Source organism: Sciurus vulgaris, assembly GCF_902686455.1.
Source record: "Sciurus vulgaris genome assembly, chromosome: 5".
Lineage (NCBI taxonomy): Eukaryota > Metazoa > Chordata > Mammalia > Rodentia > Sciuridae > Sciurus > Sciurus vulgaris.
In genome coordinates, this window is record NC_136465.1 from 137,947,229 (window position 1) to 137,974,533 (window position 27,305).

Consider the following 27,305-nt stretch of genomic DNA (forward strand, 5'->3'; position numbering starts at 1 on the left):
GTATGCAGTGGAGACCAGTTCTGCGTGGCTGTAAGAGGCCAGTCCTCATTACTCTGCAGGGGTGGTAACCAGTTCTAACAGTGGGAGCGATTTTAATAGTAGCTTCAGGACCCCTTAGTGTGGACACACCACTGTGATGGTGGACACAAGCAGCAGTAGCAGAAGACAGGCACTGTCACGTGACTCCATGGAAAACATAGATATGGGTCAAAAACAGGGGCCCAGAAGAGGATAGAAGCATGGCAGATGGAGGTGGAAGCTGCTATGATGTATTTATGAGCACCTGCATCATACCACCTAAGAGAGTCTCCTAGAAATAATATGTGGAGACTTTGAGGGTAGCCAGAAATACCATCACAGAGGATTGGGGTAAAACTCGTAAATAGCTTACCATTTATTACTGTTAATATGGTTCTATTTTATCCTTAAATTGGTGTGGCTAGGGAAAAATTCCAATCACTGATGAGGATGAAAATACTAAAGAAACACATGTGGCTGAAGAGAATGGGCTCTATCAAGATGTATACTGATGATAGAGGTATGCACAATCAGGGATGCATACAGAGAAAACAGAGGAAGGAGAAAGCACAGAATCCGCTGTGGTTAAGGATAACGAAACAATTGCAGTTTGTTTTTTTTTTTAAACTATATTTAAAGCAAGAAAATGATGTAATGCTGACAGATGGCAGAGAAAGTGTAACTATTTAACTACTATTTTGCTTCCTCTTCTCTTCTCCCACCCCTATCCTTGCTGGGATTGAACACATGATAGGCAAGAGCTTTACCACTAAGCCATTCCCCCAGTCCTCTTCTTCTTAAATAAAGAAGTGGCCTTCAAAGTCGGAGGTAGAAAACATAACTAAGCAGGAACTGGTCTGAATTGTATAATTTTGAGAGATCCTCATTAATTCCACTTTTTTCTATTTTCTGAAATATTTAGAGTTAGTACTACTCTTTTAGTTTAAAATACACTGTTTTATTGAAAAGGAATTAATATTTGACATAGGCAAAATACTTAGTAAGAGTTCAACTCAAAACTTAAGATAATTCTAAATCCACAAATCCAGTTTAATTCTATCCTAAGGGACTGATGTGATGGTGGGAAAACAGCTATAGACTTTAAGCACAATGAAGAATAAGAAAGTTTCTAAAAGACTATCTAATGACTTTTAAAACTTATAAATCAATTTTTTTTGTCTAATCTAGCTAGCATTATCTGCTAGGTGCTGGCATTGTACTAGACTAGAGATCAGCAAACTATCCCCAGGGCAAATCAACGCGACGCCTATTTTGTGAGAAGATTGATTAAATAATTTGAAATAAAATCAAAAGAAAATAACTCATGACATAAAAATTATAAGAAGAATTAAACTTTAAAGTTCACAAAGTTTTATTAGAGCACAACCATGCCCATTTGTTTATAAATTGTCTATTTTATGCAACAATGGCAGAGCTGGGTAGCTGTGACAGAGATTGTATGACTTGCTTAGCCTAAAACATTCACCATTTAGTCTTTTTTTGTTTTGTTTTAAAGCACCCATTCCTAGGCAAGATGCGTATCTGACATTACCTCTAATCCACATCTGTGAAAGTTTGTTATTTGGCTCTCTCTAGATCCAACACAGGGAAGTGGGTTGGAAAGTCCCTATTATACCTGTGATAAAACTGAAATTCAGAACATTTCACTGACTTGCTCAAGGACTCATGTTAGTCTTCTCTAACAATTCCACATTCTCACTTTCTTTCTTTCTTTTTAATTTATGAAGAATAGATTCTATTTCTCACAGTGCTGAAGGCTGAGAGTCCAAGATCAAGATGCCAACTTCCAAGATGGCGCCTCGTTGCTTTGTTCTCTGGAGGGAGAAACCCTGTCCGCACATGACTGAAGGTAGAAGGGCAAGTGAAGTCAATGCTGTATGAAGCTTCTTTTGAATGCCTCGTTCCCACTCAGAAGGGAGGGGCCCTGATTACCTTTTTTTTAAATTAATTTTTAAAATTCTAATTAGCTGTACCTTCATACCATCACATTGGCGACACCTAAGTTCTGAAGGGAACACATTTGAACCTATGCAGATCTAACTTCTAGTATATTGTTAGTTTAATTCTCTAAAATAGGTAGAGTCTGCTGATTTGTTCTGGGGTGTTTCCTTTTAGATGAAAGTAGGACAGAAAGAAAGCCCACATTCTTTTATACCATATCATACACTGTGAAGATTGGTAATAATCAGATATTTTGCTTTTTTTGAAATAGAGAAAATGGTTCACTGGAAAATTTTAGACTAATTGTGTTTCATTTTAAAACTCAGATACAATCAAAATAAATTGTACATGAGTGGCTATAAAATGTGAAAAAAGTAATTACTCAGTAAGAATACTTTCCTGCTTTTATCATGATTTATATACTGTGAATACATTAAGATACAAGAAATAAAATTATAAAGAAAGACATTTTTGTATAATGCTTTACAGTTTTTTTTAAAGCACATCTACATGTACCATTTTATTTGAGATCACAACTCCTTTAGCTTAGCAGTGTAGGTATTGTTGGCCCTGCTTTGCAGACAAAGGTCAGAAAGTTTAAGTGGCTTGTCTAGAGTCATAAAACTAATTAATGACGGAGCCAGGACTTGAATCCAGGTCTTCTTTCAATTCAGTTCTCAGGGCATAATAAAATAGTTACTATTTCTTACATTCTTAATGTGCCAGTAATTTGTTTTAAATGTTTTAATCATGTTAACTAATTTGAGTTTTATGATGACTCTGTGAAATATGTACTACTATATTATTGCCATTTTATGAATGAATAAACCAAGGCAGAGCGGTCTGGTCACTTGCTTACGTTAAGTAGTAGAATCAAGCTCTGCACTAGACCATCTGGCTCTAGAATCAGATAGCTCAACCACTGTAAACTCTTCCTCCTCCCACTGCATCTGACAGCACCCCATGGTACTACTCTAGACCAATTAACAAACCCATGTGCTGGGTGAAAGTGTAGTTACATGACTACATTGTGGATCAATAGCAATACTAACAGCAGTGATTAAGGAGTTGCAGTATCTTTAGTGGAATTTAAGAAAAGGAGTTGGTTGGTTGTTTTTTGCCTGACTTGTATTGCTGGTTCTAAATGCAGGTACACAGATTTACAGGTTGTATTATGTGCTTTTAAGTAAGTAATTCTCTCATTCTGAAGAAATTCCTGCAAAGAAACTCTGCAGTGGACAGCTTAAATTTTCATATGCTGATAAAGAAAGCACAACAAACCCAGATAATGGAAGAGCCACTGCTTTGTGAATTGAGGGGGAATCCCTCTCCCCAGATACTAAAGTCATTGATGATCTAAGCAGATCCAACATACATATAGTCTCATTGCTTTCTCTAAAAATGAAACTAATAATAGGCAAATGATATAAAATAATAGAGAAAACGTTGCAATCAAAACAGTTGGAGATTGTTGATGGACATTCACAAAGTAAAGCTGAATAAGGCCTTGAAGGTGGGGGGGGGGGGTGGATCATTGAGTTCAGGAAATACCAGGAATGTTTAGATACTTAAGCATTTGCAGCTTGTTCATATGATCTGTACCTTTGTTTTGCAAATGTTACAATAACCTAAGTATTATAAGCAACTCTCTTGAAGTTGTTTGCATTTATTCTAAATCAGTGACCTGTAGAGTATGTCCTAAGACTAGCAGCATTAAGCATTAACCGGGAAACAGTTGAAAATGCAAATAAATTTTGGAGCCTACCCCAGATCTACCACATGAGAAACTCAGGGGGTGGGGGCAGGCAGTCTATGTTTAAACAAGCCCTACATGATTTTTTTCTTTGGTAAACCCATACTGTCCTAGTCTAGAACAGTTAGATGAGAAATAACTAGAATGATAGGCAGGCATTTCTTAATACTCAAAGATAATTAATATCAATAAAGACCATTCAAAGTAAATTTATCTAAGACTACAGTACTTCAGACTTGTTATTCAAAGTCCAGAGACCAACAGCATCGACATTCTTGTGAGCTTACTAGAAATTCAGAATCTAGGCTCCCTGCCCTGACTTAATTGGATCAGAATGGGCTTTTTTAACAAGATTTCGAGGTCATCCCAACCCACGTTACATTTGAGAAGCTTGCTTCCAAAAAACAATTTAAAAATGTTTGGGAGTTAATTTTTAAAATGATACTTTGGCTGTTTCCTTTGGACAAAACTGTATGAGAGCATGATAAAACAAATTTCACCACTTTATATTCAACTTCTGTTGCACTATTGTAACTTTTGTGACAAAAGAAATTTGAGGGCTTTATGATTTTCCAGAGGGTTTCTTTTCATCTTTGGTAGTTATACAATTCTCTTCTGAAGTGGCCATCTTTCCTGTTTATTTTCTCTTACTAGATGCTCCTGGGTCTAATGCCTCACTTGTCAACAGCTTTTTATGACCCAGTAGTTTTCCAATATTATGTCCACCGACTTCATGAAACCTATCTGTTTTTAAAAAACTCGAAATCCACTTTAGAGTCAATTGCCAGTACATTTGTGCATATTTACCTCCAATATTCTGGGAACAGCTTTCTGCAGCATGTTGACAGGATGGGTGGGGATGGAAGTCACCCAGCTGGAGGGTGTTTGGGTGGGGCTGATTTTAAATATGGTCCCGTCATTAGTGAGTGTGTTTCTATTATGATAATTATTTGCTTTCTTTGGTAACATAACTGGGCAGGCAGGCTAATGAAAACCCAGTTAGCAACGACCTAAATATTAAGGGTAATTATCTCTGGGCAGTTAAAAGTTCAGGCAATTTTGAATTCCTTGTTGGCGCTTGTCTGTATTTTCTAAACTTTTTAGAATGAACGTATGTTATTTCTACAAGGAAAAAAAAAAAAACCCTGCTAATTAATAATTTTTTAAGTCGAGGTGTAATTTACATTCAGTAAAATGCAGAGATCATAAATGTTCAGTTTAAAGAGTTTCCACAATTGTATACACCTGTGTAACCACCACTCCAAACAAGATATGAGATATTTCATCATCTGAAAGATTTCTTTGTGTCCTTTTAAGCCTGAAAGGTCCCAAAGATAGCACTCCTCCTGTAATGTACACACGGCCTCTAAGGCTTTCTCACCTCTAGTGTGGTTTCAATGTGCTACTCTGGAATAGCACTTCCTATCCCGATTGCAGTAAATACGCATGTCATTGACCTTAACAGTAGGAAGTAAGGAGACAAGGGTAGTGAATGCTGCATTCTGCATTTCTTTCCATATACTTCCCTAGTGTGTTTCTAATTCATATTGTGAGTAGTTAAATGAGAAAAATTCCATAATTTCCCCTGCCCCACACCTTTCCTGTTTCTCTTTTTCCTTCCTACTATGAAACAGTTATCATGCTGCCAGCAGAGAATTCTATTAAAATGAAAACTTTGTCCTTGCCAAGGACAGACAAGAGGCCCCACAGAGGAAGAGTTTGCATCCCCACTTCTGGCTCCTTCCCACCGCCTGCCACCTGCCTCTTAAATGTCTATCTTATTGCTCTGATTTATGGTCATGATAAAAACAATTGCTAATTAAGATAATTAATGGGTGGGGGTGTAGGTCAGTGGTAGAGCACTCGCCTAACATGCAAGAGTCCAAGTTTGATCTCTGGCACTGCAAAAGATAAATAAAATAGTTTAAAACATGGAGAACTTTCTTAAAGATTATCTTTTGTTAACCTTCCCTGCAAAACCCCATGAAATGCTAATATTCATCCATTCATTCATCATTCACTCGCTCATCCACACTCTCATTCCCTTGTTCATTCACACACAGCACATATTTATATTTATAGATACTATTTGCCAGGCAAAATACTAGGCTCTAAGTAATAATGGCAAAAAGGAATAGTCCCTCACAAAGCTTATTATGTAGTGTAGGAAGCAGAAAGTAAACAGCAATTATGATTCAGAATGTACTAATTCATGTATGTATGCATTTATTGAACCCAGTTTAATCATAATAATGAAAAGAGAAGCAATCTAACCAGCAATAGGCAGATGATAGATTATTGCGCAGCTGCTTCAAATGTTTTGTGACCATTGAAAGTTATTTTTTGGAAAATATATTTGAGGATATATTAATAATATAATTTAAATGTTTTGAGAGGAAGAGAGAGGAGAGAGGAACTAGAATACCAGCTAGAAGAAATATACTTAAAAATTAAAAGGTCTTATCTCTGTGAGGTGGAATTTTTCTCCTTTATATGTTCCTATATTTTCCTACTTTTCTATGACAAATATGTTACTTTTATAATCAGATAAAAATTATACATGAAAAATACTTACAGTATTTTTATAAGTATGCCAACACATCTGTCAGTACCTACTGATGGTAATATTTATCTGCAAATACATCTTAAGTTAAAAATGTGTCTTTCTACTTGGAATGGACCCTCCATTTGACCCAGCTATCCCACTCCTTGGCCTATACCCAAAGGACTTAAAATCAGCATACTACAGAGATACAGCCACATCAATGTTCATAGCTGCTCAATTCACAATAGCCAGACTGTGGAACCAACCTAGATGCCCTTCAATTGATGAGTGGATAAAGAAACTGTGGTATATATATATATATATATATATATATATACAATGGAATATTACTCAGCCATAAAAAATGATAAAATTATGGCATTTGCAGGCAAATGGATGAAATTGGAGAATATTATGCTAAGTGAGATAAGCCAATCTCAAAAAGCCAAAGGACGAATGATATCGCTAATAAGTGGATGATGACACATAATGGGGGGGAGGGAAGGGTTAGTGTTAGGGTTAGAGTTAGGGTTAGGGAGGGGGGCAAGTATGGAGGAAGGAAGCACTGTATAGAGGGAAAAGAGGGGTGGGAGGGGTGGGGGGAAGGGAAAAATAACAGAATGAATCAAACAACATTGCTCTATGTAAATTTATGATTACACAAATGGTATGCCTTTACGCCATGTACAAACAGAGAAACAACATGTATCCCATTTGTTTTCAATAAAATAAAATTTTAAAAAAATGTGTCTTTCTAATGAAATCTTCATTTTAAAAAGTTTATTTCCAGTCAGGCACAGTGGTGCATGCCTATAATCCCAGCACCTTGGGAGGCTGAGGCAGGAGGATGGCAATTCAAAGCCAACCTCAGCAAAAGGAAGGTGCTAAGCAACTCAGTGAGACCCTGTCTCTTTTTTATTTATTTATTTATTTATTTATTTATTTTATTTTATTTTTTTTTTTGAGACCCTGTCTCTCAATAACATTCAAGGGCTGGGGTTGTGGCTCAGTGGTAGAGTGCTCACCTAGCATACGTGAGGCCCTGGGTTCGATTATAGCACCACATAAAAATAAAAAAAGTAAATAAATACCATTCAAAATAGGACTGAGGATGTGGCTCAGTGGTCAAATGCCCCTGAGTTCAATACCTGGTAAAACCCCCCACACACACAAAAAAAGTTTGTTCCCTTATAACTTTTCTTTTACTGTTATCTATAATGAGTTTTTGGTTTTAAAATCCAATATTTAAAGAAGAATTTTAATATATATATATATATATTTATGTAGAACTTATAGTGATTTTACTTTATTTCATTTAATCTTGAAATAACACACACACAAAGAAGTAAAAAAAGAAGGAAAGAAATGTAAAATAGCAAGCAAGCCTGCCAGGAGGTCAGGAAAGAAGTGTTCTTATGAGAGAGAGAGAGAGAGAGAGAGAGATACTCAACAAGGAGAAAATATATACCCCATATACCCCGTACCCCCAGGGACCTACCTCCTCCAGCCACAGCCTACCTGCCTATAGTTACTACCCAGTTGATCCGCATTAGCAGATGAATTCACTGATTAGGTCTAGGCTCTCATAACCCAACTATTTCACCTCTAAACCTTACATTTTCTCACACATGAGCTTTTGGGAGACACCTAATATCTGAACCACAACATGGGGACTGACCTCAGGGGTGCTCTACCACTGAACTACATTTCCAGCCCTTTTTGTTTTTTGTTTTTTTTTTTTTTAATTTTGAGACAGGATCTCCCTGAGTTGCTGAGTCTGACCTTGAACTTGGAATCCTACTGCCTCAGCCTCCAGAGTCACTGCACCCTGCTGCTTTTTGTGTGTGTGTGTTTTTTAATGGGGGAGGGTGTTTAATTTCAATATTTACTTTAATCTGTCAGTTTCTATTGGGGCCCTCCATTTCTCTGGCCTTATGTTTTCACAAGCAGCTAAGGCAGTTAAAATAACACTTTCGGCTGTTCTTGCCTTCCCTTGTTCCATTCTTGAATTACCTAGGTAGTGAGAATGCCCAACTCAGCCCCTTCCTCTCTCTCTTGGATGTGCCTGCCTTGGAAATGTGCCTTTAGTTCAGCTCCTCTTCCATTTAGTGAATGTACTAAGGTAGAGTCAGCAAGAGGCCAGTGAAGGAGGGCTGAGTACACTAGCTCATAGTTGAATATTAAGAAGCTCATCCTCCACGCTTCAAGCCAGCTTTTGTTTGACCACAGCTGTTAATGCACCACTCACGCCTCTGCACACCGCTAGACTCGCTGCTGAGGACTGGCATCTCTTTATATCACTGCAGGAGTTTTCTTCAGCCCTACAGGAGCTATTAGTTGTACAAGTAGAATCAGAAGGGCAGAGGAAGCCAGGCATGGAGGCACATGCCTGTAATCTCAGCGACTCAGAGGCTGAGATATTAGAATTACAAGTTCAAGGCTAGTCTCAGCAACTTAGCGAGACGGTTCAATGGTTCAATCCCTAGTACAAAAAAAAAAAAAAAAAAAAAAGAAGAAGAAGAGAAGGAGGAAGAGGAGTTGTTGTTGTTAATAAACACCATCTTCAACCAGTGGGACAATCTCCCTGTCTTCCAGTGGGGCCATTCTAAGGTGTGTTCCACACAGGTTCTCGGGAGCTCCTCAGTAGGACTGAGCTCATCGACACATTCTTTAATGGCTTTTCTCCCCTCTCTGTCTCTCTTTCTTACATCCTCACTATACTTCCTGGGACCACTGATACAGGTCTTAAAAATCAGTGTTCAGTCCCCCAGTGTTGAAGATTAAACACCTGAGAAACACCAAGGCAAGAGCAGGAAGTAAATTTTATTTAAGAAACAGAACAGAGATAGATAGAGATAGAGATAGAGAGAGAGAGAGAGAGAGAGAGAAACCTCCAGAGATGGGGACCAGAACTGGTGCCCATGGCAGTGGAGTGTCTTGCTCCTTTATAGATTTTAGGTTTCCTTTCTTCTCATGCCTATGTGACCAAAAGGCAGGAAGAGAGCCGGCCAGGGGTGATTGCTTGTGTTGACAAGGGAAGTCCTTCACCTCCCCTAGAGGCTATTAGTAACCAGGTGATAGGGAAGTGCTATCTACCAATTTCCTTTTCTTTGGTAATCAGCTACCTGTTTGCCCTGGTCTCATTCCTCACTAAACTTCCTAGGATCACTTCCCTGCAAAATCTTGATGGACCTAAGGTGCCCAGTAATAAAGTTGATATTTTGATCTTCATCTATCTGACTCTTATGTCCATCTCTCAATGATTGTGAACAATCTCCTGTTAGGAAAAATGGGACTTTAAGCCACCCCCCTTCTCCCACCCCACTCACACATAGAAGCTTTTTTAATCCCTATGTTACAAACACAGTTATATAACTTGTTTTGGATTAAATTAGTATTAGATAATTACATTATTATTACCATAAATATGAATCTTATCTCATCTACTTATGTATGGCATTGCACCCCCTTCCTGGAATATGGTCCATCTCTGAAACCTTTCTGAAACGGCCAATCACATCTGATAGTCTATCAATCCCACTTTTCCTTGCTGACATTGCTTGTGTCACCTGCTCCCGTCAAACGTGCTAATCAGGTTCTATACTTTTGCATCATCATGGTATGTCCTTGGTCTTTCTCCGGTGGTGGACCCCCTTTCCCTTTTTCTTAGTTTACTCTTATTTCAGGGAGCCCAATAATTCCCACAATCTTTCTGAGAAGAAAATAGGAGAGGCAAATTATTTAAGACCTGGGTTGTCTGAAAATATATTTACTTTTGCACTTTATGTTGAGTATGGACAGGTACAGAATTTAACTTAGAAATTACCTTCTTTAGAATTTTGAACTTTTAATTGTCTTCTAGTTTCCAGTGGTTGTGACTGGGAATTCTGATCCGTTCTGATCCCTGATCCTTTGTTGTTTTCCTTTCAAATACCTTCTCATACATACATTTAAAAATTCTTGATCTTCTGATATCTCACGACATCTTTCCTTGGTTTCATCTTTTTGCAGGACTGTCCTTTCATTCTGAGAAACTGGTTTGTACTTCTCTGATTTTCTTCTCTTTGTCATTTGTTCTTTCTAGGAAATTCACTTAACCATTATCCTCAAGCTTTCTTTTGATTTTTAATTTCTACCATATTGTTTTTTAATGTTTAAGAGCTTTTACTGTTCTCTGAACATTCCTTTAAAATTATCTTGCTTTTTTTTTCTCATAAATACCTTACTTTTATCTCTCTGAGGATATTATTACAGTTTTTCACTATAATTTTTCTATTCCCTGAATTATCTCAGAGTAGTCTCAGAAGTTGTTGTGTCTTTCATGTTAAAAGCTCTCCTCCTTGGTTTTGCAAGTTACTAAAATGTTGATGGGAAGTCCTGTTTGCATGTTCAGGGCTTGTTTGTATGTTTGCATGTTGGTGGACTTCACTGTACATTAATTAGGCAGTAATCTACTGGTTTCATGAGGACACCTAATTGACCATTTATGAAGGTGTTTTCTCCTGATCAGCCAGCTCTCTTAGAAGTGGTCTCCTGTCTTCTGCCTGGGAAATATCCACCTGGCTTCCAGAATTCTTTTTTTTTTTTTTTTTTTTTTTTATGTGATGCTGAGTCTCAAACCCAGGGCTTCACACATGCCAGGTAAGTGCTCTACCACTGAGCCACAACTCCAGCCCTGGCTTCCGGAATTCTTGAGCGTCAAAAGAGAAAGGGAGAAGTCTTGCTGTTCTGTATGTGGACTTACACTCAAATCTCTCTGAGTGTGACCCCCTCAACCTGGTCCTCAGCTATGTCCAGTGTCTCTAAGATCACCTCAGGAACATATGCTGTTAGGGATTCTGCCCTCTTCTGATGGAGTTGTGATAAATGCATTTGGTGTAAATCTTTGATCTGTCTACAACTGGTTCTTAAAATGCATTTTTAGAAGCTATATTATTGGATTTAAAAGACATGAGGACATGAACCTTTAAAAGACTTTTATAAAATTTGTTAAATAATTTAGTTTGAAAGATTGTTAGTAAACTCACCCTTGATTCAGGAGAAGACCTTTGTTACACACTTACAAGCATCCATGCATCCTCAGTTTTTATTTTTATTTCTTTATTTACTTATTTTTGTGGTTCTGGAAATCGAACCTAGGGCCTTAAGCATGACAGGCAAGCGCTCTTCCACTGCATTACATTCCCAGCTCTTGGTAGCTCACAGGTGAATAATAGAAATTTGATTTTTAAAAAATTATAATGATTGTATTGAATACTTTTTGTGTGTGTGTTTAACAATCATTTGTATGTCTTGTTTCAGGAAATAGCTTTCATAGATTTTTTTTTTTACAGATCAGAAATTAAAATTAACCAGAACAAATACTAAAAGGCTTCTCTAACTCATAGGGAAGTTTTTCTTCTTAACCATATTTATTTGAATTACAAATGGAAATAAAAATGATACAGGAAAATATAAATACACAAAAATACTCCAGTTTAACCAATCTAAGATGTCTCTTTTTTCTTCTAGAAAAGTTTAGTATTTATGATCTATATTCCTTTTAAATAACGGGAGAAATTCCCATAAAATGTTTTTTATTATAATAATTCCTACCAAGTATCCTAAAAAATGTCTAGACTTCTGCACTGCTGATGGAGTTATTAGTGAAAAACCCAGTACATATTGATGAAACAATACTTTAGCAAGATTAACCACAGGCATAAGACTTGAGTTGACAAAAAATTACCTAAGTAACTTCTGGCAGTTCCATCAATGGCTATTTTTTTGAGTTGTGAAGACCTGACCATAGAATCAAGAAACATTAAAAAGATTCTCCTAAAAGCAAAATCCCTAAGTTGCCAGGTGCAGTGGCACACGCTTGTAATCCCAGTGGCTCAGGAGACGGGAGGATGGAGAGTTCAAAGCCAGCCTCAGCAAAAGCAAGGCGCTAAGCAACTCAGTGAGACCTGTCCCTAAATAAAATACAAAGTAGGGGGTGGGGATGTGGCTCAGTGGTTGAGTGCCCCTGACTTCAATCTCCAGTACGCACCACCCCCACAAAAAAATCCCTGAGGAATCCACAGGTGAATTCCCTTTCCAGAAACAGTAAACAATCTGAAGCTAGCTACTGGGTCCTAGTGTTCTCCCAGTGACTGGCCCTGATGCTCTCCTTTCCTCAGGAGATCGTGGGGATGGATGTTGTAGGGTTCATTTTAGTCATCACCAGGATAGTCACCCCAGTGACTTCAGCCAGCTCAGCCAGATCCCATTGAAAGTTAACAGATAGTGACTGCATTTATAAACTGACCTCCCCCAAATACCATTCTGTTTTTGAGAAAAAGAATGTCTTGCACTACCCAGCACATGGAGAGTTCTCAATAAATATTATATTACCAACACTTTCTGAAAGAATTTCAAGGCACAGAGAATATAAGAAAAATATCTTGGGGTATCTTTTTTTACAGGTGCATAGAGAACTTCAACCGGTAGCTATCAAACAAGTATTTCAGCAGTATTTGCCAGTGGCCCATCTGGATTGTTGAGAAGGCACCTGGAGCAATGATTATAGAGGGCTTAGAATTTGAGCTTTTGATTCTGATCGATATGGATCCAGTTTTACCACTTACCAGGGACAGTTGCTTAATTCCCCTGTGTTTACTTTGTTCATCCATAGAAAATGGGAGCCATGTATAGTACTTATCACAGAGATTTTGGAAGGGTCAATGACAGAATGCATGTGAATGTGTAACACACTGCCTTGCAAGTAGTGGGCTCAGTGAGTGCTGTCAGTATCTGGGTCCAGTCCAGCTCACCTTGTCTAGCAGCCTATCTCCATTTAGGAAGATTGGCAGAAATACAGTTTTGTAAATACCGAGAAAAGGAGTGAGGAATGTGAGGGATGCAGGTGATTTTTCAAGAGAAATTCCAGAAACAGATATTTTGTTTGTATCTTTGAACACAGCAAGTCATAAATCTCAGCTTGTGAATCACCTCCTTGGAGTACACTGTGGGATAGAGAAACCAGCTTAGCAGTAATCAAAGTGGCAGTTTAAAAAGCCTCCTGAGAGTGGGTGGTTCTTGTTTCTTCCTTGGAGTACATTGCCATGACCAACCGTGAAGGAAATCCTGAGATCAAAATATAATAATTTAGTGATTTTCTTTTAAATGCAGCAGAAGCAGAACAAGATGGTTCTGAATCAAATGGCAAGAATGGATGCTGAAAAATCTTGTTTTATTTTGAAAATTTCACACTTTCTTTTTAAGAGTCACCTTGTTATGCCCCTCAGGTGGAGGCAAGGGGACAAGGAAGAGATGGCAAGAGAACCAAAGAGGAAAAACCTACAAGTGAAATTGTAAGGTTGTTTTAAATGATGATAGTTAGTTTTGTGGTGAGGCTTACATAAAGCTGACATGTTTGTCGCTGATCTCCCTCAAGGAGAGTCAGACAGGAGCAGGAGCCCTGTCTAGTTCTTTTTGCTTTGGCTCAGGGTTATTTGTTTTTGACTCATCCAACAGCCGTGACAGAATTGGGATGAAGGCGTAAGAATCAAGAAGTGAGAAACTCTCTTTCTTGCTTAGATACTAACGTGGAATAAATGTGGATTAGGTTGTCAGTCAGAGCGCTTAAATACAGAACATTCGGGGGCTACACAGTGATGAACAAAACAGCACGTCTAATTTGAATTTATTTGGCCCTCCAATCTCCGGTTTTACTACAGCAATTCCATTTCATCTTCAAAATAGTGACCGTCTTGTTGGAGAGAGCAACCTTTCATACACCGAAAACAAATAACTAGTACCATGCCAGAGCAGCATAGCATGGTGCTTACCAGTGTGAACTCTGGGGTCAGATCACTTGGGTTCAAGTTCAGTCTGTAGTTGAATAACCTTGGGCAAGCAATTCAATATCTTGGTGCCTCTGTTTTCTCATCTGTAAAATGGGGATGATAATAATATTACTTCATAAAGTTTTCATGAGGATGAAATTAGGTAATACATGTAAAACACTTAGAATCATTATCCTTGATCATCTAACATGTACACTTAATACACATTATCTTTTTTTAAGTTCTAATAACAACCAGTAATTATTATTATTATTATTATTTTATTTTATTTTTTTTGTGGTGCTGGGGATTGAACCCACGGCCTTGTGCTTGCAAGGCCAACTGAGCTATCGCCCCAGCCCACCAGTAAGTATTATTAACTCCATGTTACAGATGGGAACTTTGGGGTTATACTTTAACCTCTTAGATATTTGTCTCTGTGCCTCATAGGCTTAGTGTGTCCCTGTCCATGAGTATACAGCACCTTGCACAGTGACTGGCAGGTGTTGGGAGGACTGATGGCTGTCTTGTCCATCTTGAGGAAGCATTGCTCACGTTATAATTTATGTAAGTGAAAATCCAATTTTCCCTCTAATACAAAGTCCCCTAATTCAGTAGTACTTAGCTTCTTTTGAATACTTCCAGTGATTAAAAACATTCCTTCACTAAGTGGACAATTATTTTTGAGAATATTTAATTGTTAGAGTTCATTGTGATGAGCTGATATCTGCCTTCTTTATAATCTGGAACCACTGAGACTAATTCTGTTCTTTTGAATGTTACAGAATGAGCCTGATATAAAGTCCTTTATACTCTTTATGAGGGTAAGGTGAGGATGGCTGAAGGAGAGACGTGGGCCAAGAATATCAACGGATACACTTCAGGGGTCAGTGAACTTAGATGGGAAAGAAATAACATCTTTATTTTTACTTCCCTCCGACTAATTTTTTTTTTCATTTATTAAAATGGAGACCCAAACCACAATAGTATTAACCATTCCTATGACTTTATCAATAACAGAAATCACAAATGTTTTTGTATTGCTTTGCAGTTGTCTCAGAAATCTTGAAATATCATTTATATTCAGTACAACCTTTTAATTTCAGAGGTTATTATTACATGTTATTTGCATAAATAAAAAAGTTGCTGTATCACAAACTTGTTTTTAAAAATAGTTCAATAACTGCATTTTAAAATAATTGGTTTCTTTGTAATCTTCTGTGTACATTATTCTAAGAAAGGGTCCATTAGCTTCACTGGACCATCAAAGGGATCCATGGCATAAAAGCTTTTAGAAACCTGTGTCTAATTCCTTGTTTATGAGTCAGGCCTTCAAATATTTGGAAACAGATCTAAGTGTCCCTAAATTTTCTCTTTTCCAGACAAAAAGTTCCTGGTGTCTTATTTCAGGACATGACTAGTCATCAAGGAGTTATAGCCTGGGAGGGTCCAACGCAAGCTATGAGGTCCTCCTGCTGGAGAGATGGAGCAGGCATCATAAGCCCAGGACCAGAGCCTCATTCAGGCAGCAATACCATTCTGCAGCAGAGTGAGGGTAATGGAGAGAAGACCAACAAAAATGGGTGGTATTTCAAGAGTAGTCCCCATGCCTGGGTGTGTATGGGGGTGAAGTTAATGGTAACACCAATTAGCACTGGAGTCCCAAGTAGTGGACGGAGTTCTGAAGGGGAACAGAAGTCACATGTGTCAGGCACTGTGTGAGGCAATTTACAGACATCATTGGTTTTATCCTCACAGTAAACCAGTGTGGTGGATTTTCTATCTCCTATTCTCTAAGTGGACCAAAGTTAAGAGAAGATTAAATTAACTTATTCTCATTCACCCAGATGCCCAGAAAACGAGACTGGGAAGTAGAAAGCATTTGGAAAAGGCCAGTGAGCACACTCTAGGGTGTGGTGAGAGAACTCCAGAAATTTGGTGGCAGTGTAGGAGGAGTAGCGCTGACAAGAGCCAACTGAGACTTGGTTCTAAAGTGACTTCAGGAATTAGGGAATATACCAAAAGCACTCTGGGACATCAAGTAAAGCAGAAACCATGAGTCAGACAGAATTGGTAGCCCAAATGGTGCCTAAGTCTCTACCAGGGTAAGTGTACACTGACCCTGTCACCTCTGTGACTTTGCTTATGCCATCCATTCTGGCTTATTCCAAAGAGTCTTTCCCTATGACACACATCCCTTCCTCTTCCTCCTTTAGACAGACCAAATGCCTGTCAACTGATCACCTGTCTCCAAGAACCTCATCTGCTTTGCAACACCCCTTCTTGCTTTTCTGTTATTCCCTTCCCAACCTGGTATTAAACAAAGGCATGCATAATCAAAGCATTTGTCTTCAATTGAGAGTGCCAGCTTAGCTACAGATTCATAATTCAATGGCTTTAGCAAGAGTGTTCAATGAGTATATATCCAAAATCAGTCTTTACTCATTTCAAGAAAAATACTGACTTGTAATCTAAAATTTTAATGAATTTTTCATCCTGCACTTTTCTTTCACATATTATGCATGTTATTGTTCTAAAAGCCAACTTACTCTTTATGCACAAGATTTATTGGATATGCATTAATGCATCTGAAATGGTATGTAAAAGAAGCATTTACACAACAAATGCAATTAACAGAAGGTACTCCAGGAGATAAATCAGTGAACAAGATATGCTCCCTGTCTTCAAAGAATTTTTCACTTAATGTAGGTAAAGACACATAACGTAGAAATGCTTGTGGAGATGTAAACAGTGTTACAATAGCAATACTGTCTTTCCAGTTACAAATTTTTTGAAGGCAGGAATTGTCTTTTTTCTTTCCTCTCCCTCTCCCTTTCCCTTCCTTCCTCCTTCCTTTTAATAGATCTTTAAATCATTCAGAGTGTCTAAAACACATGCTTCCTATAATTTTTTTTCTTTTTCTTTGGCATTGGGGGTTGAACCCAGGGACATTTACCATTGAGCTACATCTTCATTCCTTCTTCTTTTATTTTATTTTATTTTTTTTTTTTTTTGTTTTTTTTTTTGTTTAATCTCGAGACAGGGTGTGGCTAAGTTGCCAGGCTAACCTCAAACTTTCCATCCACCTGCCTGTCTCCTGAGTCACTGGGATCAGAGGTGTCAGCCACCATGCCCCCCACAACAGATTTTTAAAAAAATTTTTAAGTGAATATGTTGAATTCTTATTAAACATTTCAAGACTGTAGTCTTTAACAACTAGGACAGTATTTGGTGTGGTCTAGGTGAACACTGTATAAGTAATTCTCTTTTCAAACCACAAATTGACTATTTGTTTATTCAAATTAAAAGATTATCCTTTCAATAATCTCTTGGATTATTATTACATTAGGTTAACCTTTACAGACAGTCTGAGTATTTTAAGTTGGATTGGTTTCTCTGAGCTTAGTGTCTTTGTTTGTAAATGACATTGCTGGGACTGATTTCCAAGTCTCCAACAGTTCTGGCATTTCTGTGCTTCCCAGACACCCATCAGGAGACTCCTGATTTGCTTATGTAACATCACTCAGTTCCATAATGTTTATTTGGTTCTATCATGGTCACAAGACCTGTGTAAGGGAAATATCAAGATATTTTAAGAACCCTATTACCAATGGTTTAGCCTTAAGAAAATCATATGTGTACATATGTATTATTGGTGAGATCAAAGTCTCTGAAAATGCTCACTTAAAATAAAAGTCCTCTATATCATTATTAACTGATTACACTGGTAAAAATCTTTTTATGTAATTTTCTTGCCCTTTATTGAATTAAAGTAATTCAACCATATAAATTTTCAACCACTTAAATAAAAATTGCTATTATCTGTATTTTGGAGATGGAAGGAGATCCTTAATATTGAAATAGCCATGGCTTTCATTTTTGGAATATTTAAATGAACATTGTTAAAATGTGAATTATGACTAGTTTGAAAACTGAAGTTTATTTCTTTAAAAGTATTGAATTAAAATATCAAGTGCTTAGAATAAAATGGGATATGTAATGCACAATTAAAGAAATTTCTTCTTGAGGTTCACAGAGTTTTGTGAGTGTGAAATAATATGTCAAAGTCATTAACTGTGGTTATTTATGATAATTCTCTATGGGAAGGTAAAAGAATAGACTTCAAAACATTTTCTTTTTAAAAATTAAAGTTCTTCGACTATTGATATTGAGAGGTTTAAGTGCCATGTGTTTAGGTTAAGTCTTAACCTTTCTTGTATTGCAATTAAATCCAAGAGAAAGATATAGGCAAAAACAAGGTAGCCCAGCTGAGATGTTCAATAGTGACGAGGGAGCTATAAGAGCAAGGCCAGCTAGAGAGGAAATGCCCAAGCAGCCCAAGCCTTCCTCATCTCCACCTCCAAGCTCCTTACAGACTTCCTCCCCAGGAACCAGAACAATGTTGATCCATGACAGTTACTTTATATGTATTTGCAATGGAAAGAGCTCCTTAGCTGTGGCTTTCATCTTCAGAATACCTTGCTTACCTGTGTCTGTTCAAGGGTATTTATATATTAATAAAATATATGAATATAATGATAACAAAGAAAAGTAAGTTACTGGAGTATGACTGTGTCTTAGGCACTATGAAAATATAATGAGCTATATTACTCTCCAGTAGAACAATTTTTAAAGATGTGCACACTTTTGTACCATTTGCCCTTTCTCATTTTCCACTAGGTACCCATAACAGAAAAGAACCAAAAAATTTTTGAAACATTGCTCAAATAATAGTAGTATTCAATCATCATAGGAAAAAATAATAGCTCTAAAATATCAGTGCAACATTAGTTATTCAAAAAGATGCTTGCAAAATCAATGTATCAAACTTTCTCAAAATTTGGAGTACTGGTAAAAACTATATGTATCATCAATTAAAGTAGATAAAAATAATGCCAGAACTCCCCCCCCCCCCCCCCCGTAGGTCAGTGCTCACTGCTGAGTGTGCTATAATTATGTACACTAAATGAGCTACAGCTTGAGCTAATAATACCATACTGAGTGCTAGAAAGCTGTAATTATGCAACAACATAATGTGCACTTGGCAAGATTTTCAGTATTGGGGAATCTACTGTCAAATAGCATCTGGCAGAGTTAAAAGTCGAAGTTGGGGGTTAGAATAATTGGTCTAGACGGAACTAATTCAGGACATTGCGGTTCTTGCGAATAAATCATGTCTATTAGATAACCAAAGGCAATGATAATGAATATATCTAGAAAAAACTTAAAGCCTTAAATAACTCATCACCTTACTTTAAAACACAAAGCATTTCCAAGATGGAACACCTGCTACATACCTGTGCACTGCACTATGTGCAAAAGATTTTTAAAAAGTAAAAAATCGAAACTGGGCAAGATGCCCCACACCTGTAATCCCAGTGGCTCTGGAAGCTGAGGCAGGAGGAACATGACGTCAAAACCAGCCTCAGCAACAGCAAGGCCCTAAGCAACTCAATGAGAACCTGTCTCTAAATAAAATACAAAATAGGACTGGGGATGTGGCTAAGTGGTTGAGTGCCCCTGAGTTCAATCCTGGGTATCTAAATAAATAAATAAGGAAAGGAAGAGAGAATACTTCACTGGTACATGTAATTGTTACATGGAATTTGTGATATCATCGAGATACATACATTCTCAAATGAATTAACTCCATTGACAACCCTGCTGACTTTAATGATTGATTTTGCATCAAATTACTACTCTGTTGTTTTGTTTAAAAATATTTTCATTATATTTTATGTTTTCCCCCATAGATTAACAAGATCACTTTCATAAAGTTGTTTTTGTTATAAATTCCTGCCTCTTTGCTAAACCATTGTATTTTATATTGTGTCATGTTTACCTTAAGAGCAGCTGAGATTATTCCATTGCTATAAACTTGTCTTTCCTTCTGCTTCATGTGATAAATACAGAGAATTCTGTTCCCTTCAGTAAGGTTTAATCTTGGTGTCCTGGTTGGATTATGTGGCTCTGAATTCCATTTAACTTATGAAAAACTTCAGGTGAAATCTGTTAGGTGTGGTTTAAATACATATGCTCAAATTTTACCAAGTACCATGAAATTATTCTGGTAGAAATTATTATTAACTAAGTGATTACTTGTACTTTTTAGATGTGAAAAAAATTTTATTCCAATAGATTTGATCATTTTCAGAAACTTGTTTTTAGAGGCAGCTAGATTTCTTGTGAGTATTTAGGGAAATTCCCAGCTTCTAAAATCATCTGTTTGCATGAAATCTTTTCCAAGTTTATTTGGATAGAGCAAATTTGATTTTGAAGATGTTCAATTCAGGAAGCGACGTGTATATTTTGATGCAATTAATCTCTTGAAACTCTTATTGAGAAATGAATTTGGATCATCAAGTAACAACTATCACTATGACTTGGGTGTTTTTGATAAGTCACCATTTAGGAAACTACTCAAGAGGGCTTTTCTCCCTCTAAACCATGGGTTTCAATTTTCTTCCTATTGTGAGTACTGGTGAGAATGTTCAGAGATTAAGTGTGGCTATTCAAAATGAAGCTAAAGTACTAGTTACTACTCTGCCCACTGATACAAAGTTGTAGAAGCAGTACTGCTCTTTTGTAACATTATACATTCAAAAAACATTTATAATTATATAGCCAAAAAAGGAATGAGCATATGAATAAGAAAGCAAAAGGTAATTGTAGGTATTGATTTGGCAGAATTAAGCTGCTGATCATTGAGATGCAAAGCAGACACTACCTGTGCCATTAAATTAGACCAAATGATTTTTACAACATGCTCCATAAAACTGTATGTTGGTCACTAGATAATTGGTTTTTCCTAATGTTTTGGAGAAAGTGCACAATTTCTTTTTCTTTTTTTTTCTCTTTCCTGCCTCCCTCTCCATCCCTCCTCCCTCCTTCCTTCCCTTCCTTCCTTCCTTTCTCCCCCTTTTTTTTTAATTTATTTTTTTCTTTTGCAATTGAGATAATATTGACTAAATCAAGAGAAAGATTATAGAACTGCTAAGAGAATTTAGCAAAAATGCCAGATACAAGGTCCACTCACAAAAATCAATACTGTTTCTCTGCATCAGCAACACTCAACTAAAAATATAACAGATCCCATAATGTTATTTGCCATAACAATCAACTTCACAAGTAATCAGAAAATGGAATAAAGTTTAAGCTCACTGGAGGAGAAGAGCCCATGGAACCAAAATAGTGGGGCATTTAAAGAATAATGAACACATTGAAAGAGAACAGCCTAGGGTTTGTAGATGAGAGCAATGAGAAAGTGTTATCCAATGGTACAAGAGTCACAGACAGAGTATTTAGGGAGGGAAGTGAAAATTATTTGGAAGTAGGTTTGAGCAAAAATCCTCCAAGGGTGTTTTAGGTTTTGTATGTCTTGCAAGCAGGCTACATTTGTTCTGAACTACCTTTTCAAGGATATTGTAGAGTAAACATCTTTGGAAAATAGAAATAATAAAAGGCAAATTATCTTGTTGTCCTATGATCAAAAATAATGTCTTCCTTTAGGGCAAAGATCAGGTAGGCTTATTAACCATTTAAAAAGTTGTTTTTTTTTTTTTTTTCCTTAAGCTCGGGGTTTCTCTCCCCCATATTTGCAGGTGTCACTTGACCTTCTTTGTTTCACACCAGAAATTAGATTTCATGGAACTAGCTCAAGAAAAATGATGATACTATGGCCACTGTTATTGCTATGAATAATAAACTGTCCTTTGTTTCTGTCTTAGAAGTCTCATGTCTTATGCCAGCTTTCATGAAACTGTGGCCAGTAGGGTAAAATCTCGGTCCCTTTACAATTGTTGATGTGAAAGTCCATAGGCATCTCCAAGCCCAGTGTATTAAATGAAAGAAAAAGAAAAACTACAAGATGTGTGGGATTAGCTCTGTTGGCCTCAGTTCTGGCAAACTGTAGTGAGTATAATGGGAGAAGAAGGAGTGGGAATGTTTCCAGAAGCCTACAGAGTTCTGAGAACTCCCCTCCATTCCAGAAGCACAGGATGCTTTCTTCATTTTGACATATTCACTATTAACAATGAAGCCATCGAATCCAGGAGGTGTGGGTCCTACCTAAATTAGCTGGAACTTAACTTAGTCTTTCCCCATAATTAATTCACATAAATATTGAATTTGCAAATTATAAATACAAATATGATACCACATATTTTACATGGATAAAGACGTATACAAGGACATATATGGCTTACATACTGGGATAGGTACTTATGACAGAGGAAGGAATAGGGGAGGGAATCAAGAATAAAGGAACAAAACAGAACAAAGCCAAGTAAGAGTCCTTGCAAAGACTTGATGACATGCCATGAGTAACTCATCTTTTCCCACCTTAGCTATAAAAAACAAACCACAAAATCAAAAAAACAGAACAAAACAAAACCCACAATACAAAATATTTTACCACATTTCCAGCAAAAAACCCGAAGTGGTGTGAAACATATGAACACTAATTCCAACCAAGACCAGTGACAAGCCTTGTTTGAGTCCGACTAACTCTAACTTGAATTCTAAATTATGTGCCATTTTCCAAGGATATAGACATATCCAAGGATATATATTGCTTGTAAACTAGAATGAATTCCTACACTGGGGAGGAGAATAGGGATGGGGATCAAGGGTAATGAAGTAAAAGAACCAAACAAAAGAGGAGGTCCTTGTCCAGATTGGTGATAGTAGCATTCCATGAATAAGTCATTCTCTCTACCTCAGATAGAAAATCAGAAGCAACAAATCCAGATTTCATTACATTCCATCAAACCACTTGTAATGGTATGAGGCATGTGAATCCTGATCTTATTCCAATTTGAACAGTTTGCATTATTTTTCTTATTCTTGAGCCTGGTCACTTACTCAATATGTCCCTTCTGTCCTTAGAATTAGGCATTCGATGTTGGCAAGGATGTAGGAAAAAAGGTTCACTCATACATTGCTGGTGGGACTGCAAATTAGTCCAACCACTCTGGAAAGCAATATGGAGATTCCTCAGAAAACTTGGAATGGAACCATCATTTGACCCAGTTATCCCTCTCCTGGGCATATACCCTAAAGATTTAAAATCAGCATACTACAGGGATGCAGCCACATCAGTGTTTATAGCAGCTCAATTCACAACAGCTAAACTATAGAAACAACCTAAGTACTCATCAACAAATGAATGGATAAAGAAAACGTGATACATATACACAATAGAATACTACTCAGCCATAAAAAAGAATGAAAGGGGATCCAAGATGGCGAACTAGAGGGCGATTGCATCTCACGTCGCTCCAGAACCCAGGATTCAAGAAGGGGAGGTATTGAGAGACTCGGACCAACATAGAGCCACGGGGTAAGTGTCTCCCACCGGGTGAAGCTGGGCCCGGGTGGCAGGCCCGGATAGGGGCCGCTTCTTGGAGCAGGGAAGGGCAGCCACAGACTTCCCCAAACAGCCCTGCTCCCTCTGGCGGCAGGCTCCATCTACAGCCAGCTTCTTGGAACAGGCCGCCTAGTGAGAACTTTTCCGCACAGAGCCAACCCCAAGCCCTGAAACCAGCGGCGGGTCCTGGCTTCGGGGACCAAGGCAGGACAAGGAGAGGCTTCCCCCTAGCAGCCTGGCTTCCCCAGGCAGGGGCTGGGGAAGTTCCTCCAAGACTTCAGGCTACTGAAGGTTGGGAGGTGATATACTGGAAATCTACAGGGACACTATAAGACAAAGAAGAAATCTGCAATATCTCAGAGTCCCACTGATATCTGACCAATATGAGAAAACTAGGGTAGAAAATGACCCAAACAAACCTAGATATGATATCAATAAAACCCAATGACAGCACAGCAGAAGAAATGTGAGAAAGGTAGTTCAGAATGTACATAATTAAAACAATCAGGGAAGCAAATGAGGAGATGAAAGAGCAAATGCAGGCATTGAAGGAGGAGATGAAAGAGCAAATGCAGGCATTAAATGATCGCACCAATCAACAGTTAAAAGAACAAATACGGGAAGCTAAAGATAATTTCAATAAAGAGATAGAGATATTGAAAAAAAACAAACAAACAGAAATCCTTGAAATGAAAGAAACAATAAACCAAGTTAAAAACTCCATAGAAAGAATAACCAATAGGATAGAACACCTGGAAGACAGAACCTCAGACATTGAAAACAAAATATTTAATCTTGAAAACAAAGTTGACCAAACAGAGAAGATGGTAAGAAATCATGAACAGAATGTACAAGAATTATGGGATATCATGAAAAGGCCAAATGTAAGAATTATTGGGATTGAGGAAGGCTTAGAGAAACAAACCAAAGGAACGAACAATCTATTCAAAGAAATAATATCAGAAAATTTCCCAAATCTGAAGAATGAAATGGAAAACCAAGTACAAGAGGCTTATAGGACTCCAAATATACAAAATTACAACAGATCCACACAAAGGCAAATTATTATGAAAATGCCTAACATACAAAATAAAGACAGAATTTTAAAGGCCGCAAGAGAAAAGAATCAAATTACATTCAGGGGGAAACCAATAAGAATATCAGCAGATTTTTCAATCCAGACCCTAAAAGCTAGAAGGGCCTGGAACAACATTTACCAAGCCCTGAAAGAAAATGGATGCAGACCAAGAATCTTATACCCAGCAAAACTTACTTTCAGATTTGACGACGAAATAAAATCCTTCCATGATAAACAAAAGCTAAAAGAATTCACAAAGAGAAAGCCGGCATTACAGAACATTCTCAGCAAAATATTCCATGAGGAAGGGATGAAAAACAACGATGCAAATCAGCAACGGGAGGAACTAGCCTAAAGGAATAGCCAAATAAAGGAGAAACCAAATCATGTCAAAAAACAAAAATGAGTCAAATGACCAGGAATACAAATCACATCACAAAAATAACCCTGAATGTTAATGGCCTCAACTCATCAATCAAAAGACATAGACTGGCAGATTGGATTAAAAAGAAAAATCCAACAATATGCTGCCTGCAAGGGACTCATCTCATAGAAAGAGATACCCACAGACTAAAGGTGAAAAGATGGGGAAAAACATACCATGCACATGGGCACAGCAAAAAAGCTGGAGTATCCATCCTCATTTCAGATAATGTGGACTTCAAACCAAAGTTAGAAGGGATAGAGAAGGACATTTCATTCTGCTTAAAGGAAGCATGAATCAGCAAGACATAACAATCATAAATATCTATGCCCGAACATTGGCTCATCCACTTACGTCAAACAAATCCTTCTCAATTCCAGAAATCAAATAGACCACAAAACAATCATACTAGGCGATTTTAACACACCTCTCTCACCACTGGATAGATATTCCAAACAAAAATTGAATAAAGAAACCATAGATCTCAATAACACAATCAACAATTTAGACTTAACAGACATATATAGAATATACCATCCAACAAAGAACAAATACACTTCCTTCTCAGCAGCACATGGATCCTTCTCTAAAATAGACCATATATTATGCCACAAAGCTACTGTTAGCAAATACAAGAAGATAGAGATACTACCTTGTATTCTATCAGATCATAATGGATTGAAATTAGAAATAAATGACAGAATAAAAAACAGAAACTTCTCCAATACCTGGAGATTAAATAATATGCTATTATATGATGAATGGATAACAGAAGACATCAGGAGGGAAATAAAAAAATTCTTATAGGTAAATGAGAACAAAGACACATCATATCAAAATCTCTGGGACACTATGAAAGCAGTACTTAGAGGAAGATTTATTTCATGGGGCACATTCAACAAAAGAAGTAGAAAAGAACAAATAAATGACTTAACACTACAGCTCAAAGCCCTAGAAAAAGAAGAGCAGACCAACACCAAAAGTAGTAGAAGACAGGAAATAGTTAAAATCAGAGCTGAAATCAATGAAATTGAAACAAAAGAAACAATTGAAAAAATTGACAAAATAAATAGTTGGTTCTTTGAAAAAATAAACAAAATTGATAAACCCTTAGCCACACTAACAGAGAGAAAGAGGGAGAAAACTCAAATTACTAAAATTCGGAATGAACAAGGAAATATCACAACAGACACGACTGAAATACAAAACATAATTAGAAGCTATTTTGAAAATCTATATTCCAACAAAACAGAAAACCTCAAAGACATCAACAAGTTTCTAGAGACATATGAATTACCTAAACTGAACGAGGAGGACATACACAACTTAAATAAATCAATTTCAAGTAATGCAATAGAAGAGGTCATCAAAAGCCTACCAACAAAGAAAAGCCCGGGACCAGATGGGTTCTCAGCCGAGTTCTACAAAACCTTTAAAGAACAGCTCATTCCAATACTCCTCAAAGTATTCCATGAAATAGAAGAGGAGGAAACCCTCCCAAACTCATTCTATGAAGCCAAAATCACCCTGATACCTAAACCAGACAGATACATATCAAGGAAAGAAAATTTCAGACCAATATCCTTAATGAACATCGATGCAAAAATTCTCAACAAAATCTTAGCAAATTGCATACAAAAATATATTAAAAAGATAGTGCACCATGATCAAGTGGGTTTTATCCCAGGGATGCAAGGTTGGTTCAACATCTGGAAATCAATAAATGTCATTCACCATATCAACAGACTTAAAGTTAAGAATCACATGATTATTTCAATAGATGCAGAAAAAGCATTTGATAAAATACAGCATCCCTTCATGCTCAAAACACTGGAAAAAATAGGGATAGTGGGAACATCCCTTAACATTGTGAAGGCCATCTACGCTAAGCTCATGGCCAATATCATTCTAAATGGTGAAAAACTGAAAGCATTCCCCATAAGAACTGGAACAAGGCAGGGATGCCCTCTTTCACCACTTCTATTCAACATCGTTCTTGAAACTCTAGCCAGAGCAATTAGACAAACCAAAGAAATTGAAAGGATACGAATTGGAAAAGAAGAATTCACAAACTATCTCTGTTCGCTGATGACATGATTATATATATATTTAGAGGAACCTGGAAATTCCACCAGAAAACTTTTAGAATTCATAAGTGAATTCAGTAAAGTAGCAGGTTACAAGATCAATGCTCATAAATCCAATGCGATTTTATACATAAGTGATGAATCTTCAGAAAGAGAAAATAGGAAAACTACCCCATTCACAATAGCATCAAAAAAAAAATACTTGGGAATCAATCTCACAAAAGAGGTGAAAGATCTCTACAATGAGAACTATAGAAGGCTAA

At 37.2% G+C, this 27,305-nt stretch overlaps 1 long non-coding RNA gene across 3 annotated transcripts in view; it reads right to left on the reverse strand.

Annotated features, from left to right (window-relative positions):
• Nucleotides 1-27,305, reverse strand: part of LOC306662650 — a 73,195-nt gene that overhangs the window by 41,071 nt on the left and 4,819 nt on the right. For all 3 annotated transcript variants that reach the window (XR_013764172.1, XR_013764173.1, XR_013764174.1), the window contains exon 2: nt 14,090-14,190. This is a non-coding gene — a long non-coding RNA (uncharacterized lncRNA). The remainder of the gene's footprint in view (nt 1-14,089; nt 14,191-27,305) is intronic.